Here is a 17,080-nt window from a genome sequence, read left to right as displayed (position 1 = left end):
AGAGGAGTAGACGCAAACTTGCATTGCAAAGGGGTGTGCATACTGGATGGAGGAATTTGTGGCTGTATTTTACAATCACACAACCACACACACACAGTATATAAGGTATGACACCATTTTCTGTATAACTGAAAAATAGGGTTAGGAATTATTTTTTTGTTTTACATTTCTCTGTTGTGCAGATGGAGAGGGCAATGGCAACCCACTCCAGTACTCCTGCCTGGAGAATCCCATGGATGGAGGAGCCTGAAAGGCTGCAGTCCATGGGGTTGCTGAGGGTCGGACACAACTGAGCGACTTCACTTTCACTTTTTACTTTCACGCATTGGAGAAGGCAATGGCAACCCACTCCAGTGTTCTTGCCTGGAGAATCCCAGGGCTGGGGGAACCTGGTGGGCTGCCGTCTATGGAGTCACACAGAGTCGGACATGACTGAAGTGACTTAGCAGTAGCATTGTGCAGATAGGTGCATGCCATTCATTCTAATTTTTTAAAGTATTATTATTCACGGCTTACCACTTGGAAGTGACAAAAACCTGATTCAACTAGCTTAAACAGAAAGGGTATTGATTGTCTCTGGCAAACCTAGACCCTGGAATCCAGTCAATATCATTGGGACTCTACTTCTCTCTCTGGTCTCTGAGCTTTCCTCTGGGGGCTGGCCTTTTCTCCCACTACAATGGACTTCCTCTTCACAGCTGGAGAAAGTGCAGCTTGTACTCCAAGCTTATGTTGTCTTAGCTGAGGACCACCAGGAACAGACAACTTCTTAGCATTCCAGTTATAGAGAAAGATTCTTGGCTGTCACCTAACCCTACCCCAGGGGTAGGAGGTGATATGATTGGCCAGGAATGGGTCATGTTTCCATCCCTGTGAATGGGGATAGGGTGGGAGGCTGAAATTGACAGCCCCAGGAGACCCACAGGGAACAAGAAAGGACTGACTCCCCAGAGGAAGGAGCAGTAGGCAGATAAAACAACATATGTTCATCCATATATTCGTCTTTGTGTTTAAAAAAAAAAAAAACAGGATAAGAAAGATCTAATTTGACAGCATGGGTGGGGAGAACCTTCTGGGTCCTAGTTGACCATAAGTAAGGTGCAACTGTTAAGATGTTGAATACAATCATAAGCAGTAGCCACAAAGTTGTATTTCTTTATCAGGGGCAGTAAACCTTTCCTGTAGAGAACCCTCTGTTCCTAGAGCACTGAAGGACTGCCTGTGGAGAAAACAGTGTTGTTTTGTTTTACAGATAGAATCAGGACCAGCAAGCAGAGATTATAAGCTACAACTGTGGCAAATATGGATCTGCAACGGGTTTCTGAAGCAAGAGGGAGACTTTAGGGCTGGCCTCTGGAGCTCACAGAAGAACAGAGTAGAAAACAGACAGACACCAAAGGGTCATCAGAGACTGGACATCAGGGTCCCCATAAGGACAGGAGAGGACTTTGGTAGAAGGAACTCAGTGAGAGGCAGCCCTGGGTGGATCCCTCTACAAGATACAGTGGGAGCTGAAAGGAAGGTCAGTGCTAAACTCCTGAAAGATCATAGAAAGATAATCGAGATTTGCTACCCAAGTGCACAGGTTCCATGTCTGAAAACCTACTAGTGACTTCATCTGGCGGCCTCACAGAGTGGCAAGCCCCGCAGGCTGGCCTCCATCAGGGAAGCTGGGCTGCACTTCCTAGCTCCCTGCTTCCAGAGTCCTGCATCCTGAGGCCCCGGGCACTGCCACTCCCTCCCCTCAGAATACCATCCCATCTGTGTCAATGTCTGTGTCCTTCTGAGCTAAGAGAGGCCATCTTCCAAGAGCACCCCCTATTCACCATTCCTTCCCCCTGAGGTGTTCTTTCCGGGCATGTGCCTTCTGCCTTTCCTGACCCCTCCCAGCCGGTGCTCCATCAGCTTTCATCTTCCCTTTTGTCTCTGGATTTTGCTTCTTTTTCTCTCTATTTCCCTCTCCCTTGCATTTTCCCTCACCTTCTGTCTCCAAACACAGACTTGGGAATCCACTATCCACTCTACCCTTTTTATAAACCCACCCCCCAGTGTGGAAGCTCACATGCTTATGTGCTAAGTCGCTTCAGTCGTGTCTGATTCTTTGTGACCCTATGGATTGTAGCCTGCCAGGTTCCTCTGTTCATGGGATTCTCCAGGCAAGAATACCTGCATGGTTTGCTGTACCCTCCTCCAGGGGATCTTCCCAATCTAGGGATAGAACCCATCTCTTATGTCTCCTGCATCAACAGGCAGATTCTTTACCATAAGTGCCACTTGGGAAACCCATGGATGCTACAGATGCTAGATATTTTCCATAGCATCCTTTGCAGCTAGAATATAGGCCTGTGACCTGAAAGTGAAAGTCTCTCAGTCATGTCTGACTCTTTGTGACCCCCATGGACTATACAATCCATGGAATTCTCCAGGCCAGAATGGGTAACCTTTCCCTTCTTCAGGGGATCTTCCCAACTCAGGGATCAAACCTAGGTTTCTTGCATTGCGGGTGGATTCTTTACCAGCTGAGCCACAGGGGAAGCCCAAGAATACTGGAAGGGGTAGCCTATCCCTTCTCCAGCAGATCTTCTTAACCCAGGAATTGAACCCAGGTCTCCTGCATTGCAGGTGGATTCTTTACCAGGTGAGCTATAAACTCTGCTAATCAGATACTCCTGCCCCCAGGCTTGGAATCAGGGTCTGATGGTGCTGAGAAACAAGGACCAAGAAGGTTTCTCTTTGGCTGAAATGCCAATTTCAGAGCCAAGTTCCTAGAGCAGCAGTGGCCCCAACACTTGGAGAAATGCCTTTGTCCAGAGCCAATGATGTCAGGGATGCAAGCTCCATTGGTCTCCATTGGTGTTCTTCCTCTCAGAGCCCCAAACCTGTTCCAGAGATTCTGGAAGCCACCCAAGCACTGTTTAAATATTGATATATATCTTTTCTCCTAAAATTAGCAGTGTTGATTTCTCTAAGCAAGCACCCTGACGCACTGGACTGTCCTAATTCCTTCCTCCTTGCTAACTGGTATCTGGATTCTTTGGCAGCTTCCTATTCCTCCTCCTCTGTTTGTTTTCTTAAATTTATCTATTTATTTATTTATAGGTGTGCTGAGTCTTTGTTGCTGCTCTGGCTTCTCTCTAGCTGCAGAGAGAGAGGGCTTCTCTCTAGTTGTGGCACACAGGCTTCTCGTGTGGTGGCTTCTGTTGTTGCAGAGCATGGGCTCTAGAGCACACAAGCTTCAGTAGATGTGACTCCCCAGCTCTTGAGCACAGGCTCAGTAGTTGTGGTACATGGGCTTGGTTGCTCCACAGCACGTGGGATCTTCCCAGATCAGGGATCAAACTTGTGTCTCTTGCATTTGGCAGGCAGATTCTCTACCACTGAGCCACAGGCAGATTTTAAGAGAAGCCCTCCTCCTCCTCTTTATTAAATTAAGGACTCCTCATTCTTTCTGCACCTCTCCCCACCTACCATCTCTGCACAAGGGACCACTTATGCAGAGCAGTGATTACTATGTATACTGTGGCATCGATACCTCTGTGACCCCCAACCCCAGAGCCAGACCACTGTGCAGCTCACTGACCATTCCCCCTTGGTGCACAGCTTGCCAGAAGCTCATATTCAGTGTTCATATTTACCATCTTACTCTCCCCACCAATCCCTTTGTCTCTGTTCCCCATTTCATTAATGGCATTTTCATTCTCCCAGTCATAGAATCATCCCACTCCAGTACTCTTGCCTGGAAAATCCCATGGATGGAGTAGCCTGGTAGGCTGCAGTCCATGGGATCGCTAAGAGTCGGACACGACTGAGCGACTTCATTTTCACTTTTCACTTTCATGCATTGGAGAAGGAAATGGCAACCCACTCCAGTGTTCTTGCCTGGAGAATCCCAGGGACGGGGGAGCCTGCTGGGCTGCCGTTTATGGGGTCGCACAGAGTCGGACACGTCTGAAGTGACTTAGTAGTAGTAGTAGTAGTCATAGAGTCAAAATGTCAGGGTCATCCTAGAGCCTGGGTGCCCACATGCTAGGCTAGGGTGATCTTGTCCATCAGACAGTGTCTCTTGAGTTCATCCCCACCTTATCACGTTGGTCAGGGATGGGAGGTACAACTCACAAGCATCAAGCCCCCTTCGTGGCCTTGCGGAGAACAAGGACCTGATCTAAACAAATGGTCTGCAGCAACAGTAGGCCCAGCTGTGTTACTGCACCCTCAGCCCCACCCCCATGATGACTGCCAAGGGAAGCCACTCCTGTGGCTTGGGATGGGATGGGGCTGTCAGAGCCACTAGCTGGTCCAGACTGCTAAATGTGGGCAGAGAAAAACCATATTTTTAAAAAATCATCAAATACAACTCAGTACTGTCTAACTGCCCTCTTTCTCTTCTTGTCTACAATGGAGGTAGTCAGGGACTACAATATAGAAAAATACATATGAACAGTTCCTTTTTTGTGGATAAGATCTGGGTGAAACATTTGTTTCACTGAATCAGTCCTGGTGGTCATAACCTTATGTCTGAACCTTGTACCAGCAACAGAAAAAATCAAAACTATCCATTGAAAACAACAAAATATTTAGCTTGAGTTCCTGCCAAGAAGCCTGGGAAAATACCCCCAAGTTGATAGCCTGGAGCCTGTTCTTGAGAAGAGGATTCCCGAACAGCAAACCCCAACCTGTGTGCAAAACTGTCTGTCTATGCAACAGTGAGGTTGCCCAGACTCCTACTTATCTCTGGGGCTTCTGGAGTTGTTCACTTCCTGAGAAGAGGAAAAGAGAGGTTCTGTGCCAGGACCCACTGACTGCAGACCCTGACCTGGGCCACCAGTTGAGCTCTGGCCTGAGAGGCTACTCAGCCCTGGGACGGCTCTCAGGTGAAGATGCATCTTAGTCTGATCAGGCCACTATAACAAAGCATCACACACTGGGCAGCTCATCAACAACAGACCTTCATTTCTAACAGCCCTGGTCAAGCTGCTAGAATGGACAAGTTCTGGGGAGAATCTAGTTCGTCCCTCACAGACTGTGTCCTCATATAGTGAGAAAAGGGGTGAGGGAGCTCTCCGGTATCTCTTATAATAGCAGAATCCCATTCATGGGGGCTCCACCCTCAGGACTGAATGGTCCTGCAAAGGCCTTACTCACTTCTTAGAATCATCACCCTGGGGGGTAGTTTTCAACATATGAACTAGTGGGACAAGGACATTCCGCCCACAGCAACACTCCTCCTCTACCATCCCCCTCCCCCCGCTGCTCCTCACCTTCTAGGGCCTTTCTGGAACAGTCCCCCAGCTCTCCCCACCACCGTCCCCCTCTCTACCCTTCCACTTCCAGTTGTGCCTGCCTCCCCTTCCTTGCTGTTCCCACTCTTGGTTCCATCTAACAGAGAAGCAAAAATATCCCCAATTACCTTGACTACTTGATAATACGCCATCAAATCCAGAAGAACAGTGTGATTACCATGGCAATTTGACAGAACATGGAATTTTGTGTGCAACTCTTCTGACAGCATTGGGAACGCCTGTTTTGAGAGTGAGCCCAGACTCAAATTCCGACTGTCTTGCTCTGTGTGGGGGGATGCTGAGCCCAGGGCCACCTAACTGTGTAAATTTCTGAAGACATTCTTGGCCAAACTGCCTGTATTGAATCAGCCCATCACCATGCATGTAAGGATATGTGTCTTTCTCTGAGGCTTCAGAACTTTCATGAGAGGATGACATTCTTAGTTGAGCAGCACAGACTCCCTACATTTCAAGTTTTCTCCCCAGAGAACAGAGTCTCTAACTCTGCCAGGCTGGGGAGCAAGAAAATATCTGTCCTGGAGGATTCCCTAATGAATATGCACTCTCTCCATGGCTCTAGGATTCCAAAGTCTATTTTTATCCCTTGCATTCTAGCCAATTTAGTAGAAAACCATGTACTTAAAGAGCACTGCTCTGGCCCCTCACAGAACTGCTTTTACTGAATTGCATCTGGACAGGAAACAGCCAGACAGAACTGTTGGATCTGGAAAGGGAAATGACCTGGTCCTCACTTTGTGCATAATCCTCTGTGACAACCCATGGCAGAAATTCATCTCAGTCTTATATTGACAAGCTAACTAGTTTTTTACATCTTGAACATTGGAAATTCTTTTTTTTTTCTTTGCTTCAGCTGCTATAAAGTATAGAGCCAAATTTATGGTGCACTTTTGGGCATTAACATACCAGGGCTGTATTCTTTTCCTTGCTCTAAATTCCTCTCTTACAGATTTGATCTTCTTGTAGCACACGTATTTCAGAAGCTGACTTAAAATTTTTTTTTTTTGAAAATTGTTATTAATTCTCCAAAATTCATGTAAAATGTGAACTTTTTAATTCAATGAGATTTGCAGGAAATATGTAATATGAAGCTACACAGATGTCACATCGGCATATAAGATACATGCTGCTGCTGCTAAATCACATCAGTCGTGTCTGACTCTGTGCGACCCCACAGATGGCAGCCCACCAGGCTCCCCTGACCCTGGGATTCTACAGGCAAGAACACTGGAGTGGGTTGCCATTTCCTTCTCCAGTGCATGAAAGTGAAAGTGAAGTCGCTCAGTCGTGTATGACTCTTCGAGACCCCATGGACTGTATGTAGCCAACCAGGCTCCTCCATCTATGGGATTCTCTAGGCAAGAGTACTAGAGTGGGTTGCCATTGCCTTCTCCAATAAGATACATAAGAGATATTAAATACCTTAATTGGAAATCAGTATCTAAATACACTTGAATCCTGAATATAAATATATATGTGTATATATATATCAATTCAGTTCAGTCGCTCAATCGTATCTGACTCTTTGCGACCCCATGAATTGCAGCACTCCTGGCCTCCCTGTCCATCTTATACACATATATATGCATGCATAAATGAATCGCTTTGCTGTACACTTAAAAGTAACACTACATTGTATTAGGTTGGTACAAAAGTAATTGCAGTTTTGGACCCATGAATTTTAAATCGTTATAACTAGGCTCAAACACATTTTTATTAATCAAAATAGGAACCATTAAAATCAGCACGTCTTGCCTACAAGAAATAAGTTTGTTTATCCCTGTAGCATAAAAATCCATGCTTTAAGATTCGACAAACTCTTGGAAAACATTTTCTGCCTCCTCCTGGTTGTGGAAGCATTTTCCCTGTGCATCCATGGGTACTCCAGGCGGAAAGATCAACTGGCCACTACCTGAAGGAGCTGAAGAAGAAGCTGTTCAAATGACAGCAGATTTAGAACCAGGATCCGCGACTGAAGCACTGGGTGGTCAGAGCTGTGAAGACTGTTTAAGCAGTGGCACCTCAAGAACTGGGCATCCAGTGCCAGCCTGACTCTGGGAAGAAGTGCAGAAAACTCCAGCAGATCAGGCTTGCCCATAAAGAGAAAGCAGCCATGGAAATGGACTAGTGAAACACAACTCAAATCAAAACAGAAGACAAAAGCCCCCTAGAATGTAGGCATGGAGGACTTTGAACATAGCTAACTCTGAATGTCACCCTCCTACCAGAGTCTTAGCTGGAGCCAGGAGGACTCGATGGTTGTTTCTAAAGACTGGAGAAAGCATTCCTCCTTTTCACTCTCCCCATATTTCTCTTCCCTGATGGCCTACTGCCCTGTCCTGAAGGGATGCATTGAGAGGAAGAGTGTAGAAAAGAAAGTTTGAAGAGGGAGTTCTAAGCAGTCAACTGCATTTGTAATAAAGCCCTAGCAATCTCACTGAGATGTGTGTGACTAAATGTAGGGATGGGGATGGGCCAGGAAAAGGGATGGTGAGCATGGAAACAACAACTGGGAAACAGGACCCACAGCGCTTACTTGAGCAAAGGCGATAAGAAGTTAACCTCCTTGATGGCCCTGTCTCCCCAGTGAGTGATACTGCAACTTTCTATTTCTGACAAAAATAAAGATTATTATAGATATGGCAGAGGAGGAAAGGCTTTTGATACCAGCCCTGCCACTTTCCCTGTGTGACCAAAGTGGACAAGTGACTGTGGTTGTCTTTGCTTCCTTTGCTGGATTATATTTTTAATAAAGTGAACATTCTTTATCACTAAAAAAAAAAAGTTGTCAAGATGCTTGAAGAAGTGGTAGTCAGTTGGCAAACGGTCAGATGGATATGGCAGATGGGGCAAAACTTCATAACCAATTCATTCAACTTTTGAAGGATTGGTTGTGTGACATGTGGTCAGACAGTGTCGTGGAGAAGAATTGGGCCCATTCTGTTGACTAATGCTGGCTGCAAGCTTTGCAGTTTTCAGGGTATCTGATCGATTTGCTGAGCATGCTTCTCAGATGTAATGGTTTTGCCAGAATTCAGAAGGCTATAGTGGATCAGATGGGCAGCAGGCCACCAAACAGTGACCATGACCTCTTTTTGCTGCAAGTTTGGCTTTATAAAGTGCTTTGGAGCTTCTTCTCAGTCCAACCACTGAGCCGGTTGTCATATACAATCCACTTTTTGTCCCATGTCACAAATTGATCAAAAAATGGTTTGTTGTGGTCTCATAGAATAAGAGAAGACAGCACATCCAAACGATGTTTTTTTTTTTAATTTTCAGTCAACTCATGAGGCACCCACTTATCAAGTTTTTTCACCTTTCTTTCAAATGCCAAATGTCCATAGAATGGTCAACGTTGAGTTCTTGGGCAGCTTCTTGTGTAGTTGCAAGAAGACCGGCTTCAATGACTGCTCTCAATTGGTCAGTGTCAATTTTTGATGGCCAGTGACTGTGCTCCTCATCTTTAAGGCTCTCGCCTCCTTTGCAAAGCTTCTTGAACCACCCCTGCACTGTACATTCATTAGCAGTTCATGGGCCAAATGCTTTGTTGATGTTGCAAATTATCTCCGTTGTTTTATGACCCATTTTGAAACTTGAATTTACTTTTTGTCTAGCATCATTTCTATAGTCTGAAATAAATATAAAATAAACAGCAAGTAATAAATCAATAGCAAAAAATAAAGTGAGGAATGCACATTAAAATGATGCAAAAATGTTAAATGTGTGTGTGTGTATATATATATATATGTACGTATTATTTTTGTTTAGTTGCCAAGTTCTGTCTGATTCTTTTGCAACCCCGTGGACTGTAGCCCACCAGGGTTCTCTGTCCATGGGATTTCCAGGCAAGAATACTGGAGTGAGTTGCCATTTCCTTCTCCAGAGCATCTTTCCTCTGGAGGGAAAGATCAGGGAAAGACTCAGGGATTGAACCCACATCTCCTGCATTGGCAGGTGGATTCTTTACCACTGAGCCACTGAGGAAGCCCTATATATGTGTGTATATGTGCATTTGTGTGTGTGTGTGTGTGTGTGTATGCTCAGTTGCTCAGTCATGTCCAACTCTTTGTGACCCAACAGTATATAACCCACCAAGTTCCTCTGTTCATGGGATTTTCCAGGCAAGGGAACTGGAGTGGGTTGCCATTTTCCTCTCCAAGGGATCTTCCTGACCCAGAGATCAAACCTGCACTCCCCTGTCTCCTGCATTGGCAGGCAGATTCTTTACCACTGAGCCACTTGGGAAGTCCCATGTATGTGTGTGTGTGTGTGTGTGTGTTTCTGTATAATTTTTGAATTGTGGATGAGTATAACAAACCACAAGTAGAATGGTAAAAATTAAACACTTTGGTAAATGATGTCAGATTTGTGATCTCTAAAGAAAAAGATTTAGTTTTGGGATGACCAGGGAACAGGCCTGATCGCTCAAGAGTTTTGTGTAGCAGAGTTTTATTAAAGTATAAAAAGGGACAGAGAAAGCTTCTGACATAGACATCAGAAGGGGAATAGAGAGTGTCCCCCTTCCTCACTAGTCTTAGCAAGGGAGTTATACACTTTTTCAATTGGTTATTACAGTAAATCAAAAGAATGTCTCAAGGTTGTAAAGGTCTTACCAGGCCCACTCCCACAATTTACATTTTAAGATAACAGGATTAGAACTAACAATAGAAAGATCTTACCAGAAAAGCTAGAGAGTTCCAGGAAAACATCTATTTCTGCTTTATTGACTATGCCAAAGCCTTTGACTGTGTGGATCACAAGAAACTGTGGAAAATCTTGAAAAAGATGGGAATACCAGACCACCTGACCTGTCTCTTGAGAAATATGTATGCAAGTCAAGAAGCAACAGTTAGAACTGGACATGGAACAACAGACTGGTTCCAAATAGGAAAAGTACGTCAAGGCTGTCTATTGCCACCCTGCTTATTTAACTTATATGCAGAGTACATCATGAGAAATGCTGGGCTGGATGAAGCACAAGCTGGAATCAAGATTGCCAGGAGAAATATCAATAACCTCAGATATGCAGATGACACCACCCTTATAGCAGAAAGTGAAGAGGAACTAAAAAGCCTCTTGATGAAAGTGAAAGAGGAGAGTGAAAAGATTGGCTTAAAGCTCAACATTCAGAAAACGAAGATCATGGCATCTGGTCACATCACTTCGTGGGAAATAGATGGGGAAACAGTGGAAACAGTGTCAGACTTTATTTTTTGGGGCTCCAAAATCACCGCAGATGGTGATTGCAGCCATGAAATTAAAAGACACTTACTCCTTGGAAGGAAAGCTATGACTAACCTAGACAGCATATTAAAAAGCAGAGACATTACTTTGCCAACAAAGGTCCATCTAGTCAAGGCTACAGTTTTTCCAGTAGTCATGTATGGATGTGAGAGTTGGACTATAAAGAAAGCTGAGTGCAGAAGAATTGATGCTTTTGAACTGTGGTGTTGGAGAAGACTCTTGAGTGTCTCTTGGACTTCAAGGAGATCCAACCAGTCCATCCTAAAGGAGCTCAGTCCTGGCTGCTCATTGGAAGGACTGATGTTGAAGCTGAAACTCCAATATTTTGGCCACCTGATGCGAAGAACTGACTCATTTCAAAAGACCCTGATGCTGGGAAAGATTGAAGGTGGGAGGAGAAGGGGACAACAGAGGATGAGATGGTTGGATGGCATCACCAACTCAGTGGGCATGAGTTTGAGTCAACTCTGGGAGTTGGTGATGGACAGGGAGGCCTGGTGTGCTGCAGTCCATGGGGTCACAAAGAGTCGGACACAACTCTGCAACTGAACTGAACTGAAGCAGACATATACTTTAGGATGACAGAATTAGTCAGAAGTTTCTTAAGAAGGAGAAACATGTCCTCGAGCAGGATACATTGTCATATAATCATTGGTATAGAGTTTAAGGAAGAACATATCCTTGAGGAAGATGAGTTGTTTTGTTGTGTAATCATTAGCTCTGGTTTGTCCTTTTCACCTCTTTGAGTACCCCAGACCCCTTTCTCATCCTTGCGGATCCCGGACTTCTTATCAACCTAAGAACTGACTCTCATTGCCCCCCTTTTTCTTTTAGAAGAATTATGTTGCAAAGGAAAAGGGGTGGTGTTTTCATTCCATAAGTACTTCCTGCTGGGATGGGGCACTGTCCCTAAATTGTTGAGGCATCATATTCCCCTAACCCTGACATTGAGAGTCTCTGATCCAGGGCCCCCAAGTAATAGTTGGAGAGGCTGTGGCACTCATAGGAGCTTGGACAACCACTTTAACTTAAAAGCTTTCGGATGATTAGAAACAAATCCAGTTACACAATTACAGATGCAGGGAGCAAACAATAAAAACAGAACAATTAGAATTATTATTATTAAGATAGTTATCCACCATGGGGAGCTAGTTAATGTTTCCCAAAATGAGGTGACTGAGGCTTCAGGAGAATCCATAGCCTGAATCATCTTGTTCATGTGCTTAGTGAAGTGAGTAACATTAGTGCTCATATCTGGTATATATGTACAACATTGGGTATGAATAATGGCACAAGTTCCTCCTTGTGAAGCCATTAGAATATCTAAGGCCAATCTATTTTGTAAAACCACCTTTCTAATTTGTATTTGTTCAGCATTAAGGGCTGAAATTGATTTTTTGAGAATCTTGTAAAGTCTGTTGAGTAAAGTTAGTCAGCATCAACTCGTAGCATAATATCAGTAGTTCCCAGAGGAAAGGAATATTGCAGCCAGATAATCATACCAGTGAAATACAGACCTTGTCCAGTGAGTTTTAAGGTGTGGCAGATTAGCAGGCCTCTCTGGAAACTCTGAAACCATGAAGTCATGAATAAAATCTAGACCTAGGGTGCATCTCCCTATCCAGCCGGGGGGAAGCCATGCCCACAGGTAAGAGCCACACATCCAGTGGCTCCCATCAGGAGCAAGCCAGCATGACTGAGGGATCCAGCCCCAGTCAGTGCCTGGCCAGGCAAAAGGAGGACTTGAACTGGGATTGGAACACATAGGAATTGTTACACTGCTTGTTTCTTGGGGCAAAAATCCCAATTATTTCTAGTCGTTGTAATTGTCGGCTAACTTCTGGGTATGGCTCTTTTGGTTCCCAGCATATGGAGGTGTTAGATACCAGGTGTCCCTTTTCAGGAGTTAGCCATATGACCTCATTACATATTTGATAAACATCAGAAAGAAAACCACCAGTTCTAGACCCATTTACCTACTTATGTGCAGCAAAATAGTCATTAAACCAGGATAATGTATGCTGCTGCTGCTGCTAAGTCACTTCAGTCGTGTCCAACTCTGTGCGACCCCAGAGACAGCAGCCCACCAGGCTTCCCTGTCCCTGGGATTCTCCAGGCAAGAACACTGGAGTGGGTTGCCATTTCCTTCTCCAATGCATGAAAGTGAAAAGTGAAAGTGAAGGCGCTCAGTCGTGTCCGACTCTTAGCGACCCCGTGGACTGCAGCCTACCAGGCTCCTCTGCCCATGGGATTTTTCCAGGCAAGAGTACTGGAGTGGGGTGCCATTGCCTTCTTCGAAGATAATGTATAATCAAAGTTAAAAGTCAGACAATAAAGTATAAGGATTAGACACCATGGGGTGTAAAGAAACCACAGCCTCATTTATTATTCATAAATCTTGAACTAGTTTCAATTTATCATTGGACTTTTTTTACACTCAAAATGTTACATGGACTGTTATAGGGAATTAATAGCCTTTGTTCCTTTAAATTTTCAATGATGGGTTTTAACCCTTCCTTAACCTCAGGTTTCGGTGGATACTGCTTTTGATATGGAAATAGATGAGGGTCTTTGAGCTTGACAAGGATAGGAACAGTATTTTGTGCTTGACTCGCAGTTTTTCCATCAGTCCACACTCTAGGATTTACATTTTGTTCAAATAATGGGAGAGAAAGAGCAGGCTCCATATTCATGAAACCAGAGGCCTGGACCTTGCTCAGTATATCCCTCCACAGAAGGCGTGAGGGAGACTCCAACATGATCAGAAATTCATGAGAAACTGCGTAGAGTCCCAGTTGCAGCTTAAAAGATGACTGAAATAATAGCATTTGGCTCATCCAGACAGTACCAGTAGTGGATCGGGAGGAAAGCAGGCCAGGGCCTTCAGGGAGCACAGAGAAAGTTGCCCCAGTGTCCAGAAGAAAATCAATTGACTGCCCGCCCCCCCCCTCCCCTGCCCACAGTTCTTAATACCCAGGGTTCCTCAGGTGTTATTAGGACGGGGGCTCATGTGGGGACCTCCAGGCACCTTCAGTCCAGATTATCCAGAGAGTCCAACCCCTGAGGCCTACGCCTCTGGGGGAAGTCTCTCCTCCAGTGTGGTCCTTTACAGACCAGATGGGGAGCTGGAGCGGCTTAGATGCCTGAGGGAAACCTCACTTGAGATGCCCCTCCTTTCCATAGTAATAACAAGCCTGTCCCTTTTTGCCTGGGTTCCTCTGGGCATTTTTCAGGCTGTTTTAGAATGGATCTGAAAGCCACTGTTAGGGCTTCAGTCTTTCCTGGTCTTTTTCTGCCTTTTCTCCTCCTCCTCCCTACCATAGTAAACTGTCTGAGCCAGTTGCAGCAGTTTATCTAAAGACTGATTTGGTACGAATGCCTGTTTTAGTACTTTACGGTGGATATCCTGAGCCGACTGAATGAGAAATCTCTTTTAAGATCATTCCTCCCTCTGTACTTTTGGGATCAATGTCAGTAAACTTGCAGAGAGCCTCCCATAGTCTATGTTAGGAGTTTCCTTTTCTCCCAGTTCTATGTCAGCCAACTTAGCATAGTTTAAAGTCTTAGCATGTGCTCGCTTGAGTCCTTCAAGAATACATCTGACAAAGAAGGCTCTGATCCCATCTTTAGCCATGTTATAGTCCAGTCTAGCTCTGTTATGGGAACTGCTCATCTCCCAGTGGGGAGGAGGACTATTTTGTGTTCTTTTCCCACTTGTCTCACATTCAAGCCATCTCCAAAAGTAGTAGCTTCCCCAAAAACTTGAGCTCTTGAATCAGGAGTCAGCGTCTGTCCCAAGACATATGTTACATTTCTCCAAGTAAAGTCATAAAGTAAAATTAGTCCCATAAAGGCTTCTATGTATTTTTTAGATCCTCGACCACAATTGGGACTGTTTGAATTTCTACTGAGGCTGAGGCAACCCCTCCTGGAAGGGTGCCCTGATTCTCAGTCTGTTCAATTGGAAGCCCCAGATATAGGGGCAAAGTAAGAGGATAGGAGGGAGCTGACGGTTTCACACCCAAATCTGCACAAGTCTGACATGTCTCACAGAGAGAAAAAGCGCAACACATATGGCACTTCTACCCATTTCCCTTGTTTTCTACAGAACCAGTCTAATTGTAAAACAATATTATAATTAAGATACCCTTCAACTGGCCAGCATTCCCCTTCTTCCAAATGATACTGTGGCCATTCAGTATCACAGAAGATCAGGCATGTCTTTTTTAAACTCTGGGGATCAAACTTGTCCCAGTTTTTTAAAAATACTTTTTAAAGGAGTATTTCTTGGAACTGCTAGCTCCCATCTGTAAGAGAGAAAAAAGCAGCATCCACAGCCATGGCTTTTTTCCACCGGAGGTGTCCCTCCCTGCTTTAGATGGGGGTGGGGACAGACTTTCCAGAGAAGCTTTTCTTTCCTTGTCTGACTTAGTCTGTCCCTTACTGACACAGACACCTTACTCATTCCCATCAGCCCACTCATTCTACCATTGAGGCAGGACAGAGATGCACCAGAGGTAGACCTGATGGCATCCCAAATTGATTTCCTCACAGGCCCTATCTCTAAACACAGTCATATTGAGGGTTGGAGCTTCAACAAATGCATTTGGAGGGGGCACCATTCAGTCCATGGGATATACTTTGACAGTTTTGGAGATCCCAATGTGATGTCCAAGTAGATTCAACTTTCAGCACATCATTGCCCCAAAAAAGTGCACCCCCTAGGCTGGGTAAGCCCAGGAATGTATTTTGTTAGTCCCTGGAGTGAATCCCAAGTGGTATTAGGAATCTTTTTTTTTTTGACTCTCTGCTTCTCTGCCCTCCATCCCTGCTCCATGGTTTGGGTTCTGTTTCAGGTCTTTAGACAAGCTTGCTTTTGGCTCTGATTTGGATATGGCTAATAATGTATTCCTTGTAGCAATGATTAGGAGTCTGGCTTTATGGTCTAACCATGTAAGAGGATGCTGATAATTTTTCTCTACCACATGAAATACAATGGAGACTTGTGTTAACAGTCTTGTTTGTCTATTTATGAACTCAAGTCAATTACATAAATATTTCATGCACACCATAAAGGAGGTCAGTTCTCTGAGCTATGAACTTGCTCTGCTCTAAACTATTAATACAGACTCTGGAAGTGGGATTACAACAGGGAATGACAGTCTTAGGATGTTGGTAGAAAAGATTTTACCAGAAATGTCTAACAATCGATACCTCAAGAAATAAATTTATAGCTATAGACTTACAAGTTGAAGCTGCTTGGACAACTCTCAGTATGAGATCAAGTCAAAATTTCCAAAACTCTTATTAGTGGTTCCCAACCAGTAAGGATGTGGCATTTGCCAATGTCTGGGGGCAATTCTGGTTGTCACAAAGGGGAAAAAGTGCTAGTGGCATCTAGTGAGAAGAGGACAGAGATGCTACTAAACACCCTACAAGGCACAAGACAGTGCCCACAACAGTTAATCATCTGTCCCAAACATTAGTAGTGCCAAGGTTGGGAAAGCCTGCTCAGTGTATCTTGCTTAATTTTTGATTAGACACTTTTTAATTGTGTAAGGAAGTATTGATGTTAACTTATAAAAATGCAAATGATTTTTTTATTGTGGTAAATATACACAACCCCAAATTCACCATTTTAAGTGTATAATTCAGTGACATTAAGGACATTCACACTGCTATGCAACCATCACCACGACTCACCTCCAGAACTTCATCATCCCAAACTCAAACTCCATTTACCTTAAACAGTAATTCCTCTCTCTTTCCTCCCCCAGACTCTGACAACAAGCATTCTGCTTTCTGTCTCTATGAATTTTGACTATTCTAAGTACCTCATATAAGTGGCTCTGTAGGGTATTTATCCTTCTGTGACTGACTACCAATTAGCATAATGTCTTCAAAGTTCATCAATTTTGTAACATTAGAATTTCCTTCCTTTTTAAAGCTTAATAATACCCCATGCTTTGTATACCACATTTTGTTCATCCATTCACCTATCAATAGACATTTGGTTGTTATCATCTTTTGGCTATTGTGAATAATGCTGCTGTGAACATGAGTGTTCAAGTCCCTGCTTCCAGTTCTTTTGAGTATATACCTATAACTGGAATGTCTTCATCGTATGGTGATTATGTGTTTAATTTTATACACAGCAGCTTCACCCTTTTACAGTCCCACCAGTGATACACAGGGATTCCAGTTTCTCCACTCTTTGCCAATACTTCTAATGGGTGTGAAGTGGTATCACATAGGGGTTTGATTTGTATTTCCCTACCAGGCAGTGATGTGGAGCATCTTTTCATGTGCTTATTGGCCTTTGTACATCTTCTTTGGAGAGATGTCTATTTAAGTATCTTGCCTGTTTTTAAATCAGGTTGTTTTAATTGTTGTTAAGTTGCAGGAATTCTTTATAATTCTGAATATTAACCCCTTATCAGATCTATGGTTTGCATATATTTTCTCCCAATCTGTGGGTTGCCTTTTCCCTCTGTTGATAGTGTACTTTGAAATGCACAAAGCTAAATTTTGATTAAGTC

General features: G+C 44.1%; 1 long non-coding RNA gene and 1 pseudogene across 1 annotated transcript in view; both read left to right on the top strand.

The window, feature by feature from the left end:
- LOC147343296 (uncharacterized) overlaps positions 1-17,080 on the top strand; it is a 47,901-nt gene that overhangs the window by 3,643 nt on the left and 27,178 nt on the right. The gene's annotated exons all lie outside the window — the stretch shown is intronic.
- LOC147343297 (28S rRNA/ribosome and sororin micro-cofactor pseudogene) lies at positions 7,029-7,675 on the top strand (annotated as a pseudogene).

The sequence above is a fragment of the Bos grunniens genome, chromosome 28, assembly GCF_055505025.1.
Source record: "Bos grunniens cultivar Pamir isolate PY7600 chromosome 28, Bosgru_T2T1.0, whole genome shotgun sequence".
NCBI classification, from domain to species: domain Eukaryota; kingdom Metazoa; phylum Chordata; class Mammalia; order Artiodactyla; family Bovidae; genus Bos; species Bos grunniens.
This window is presented reverse-complemented; position numbering and strand designations above follow the sequence as displayed.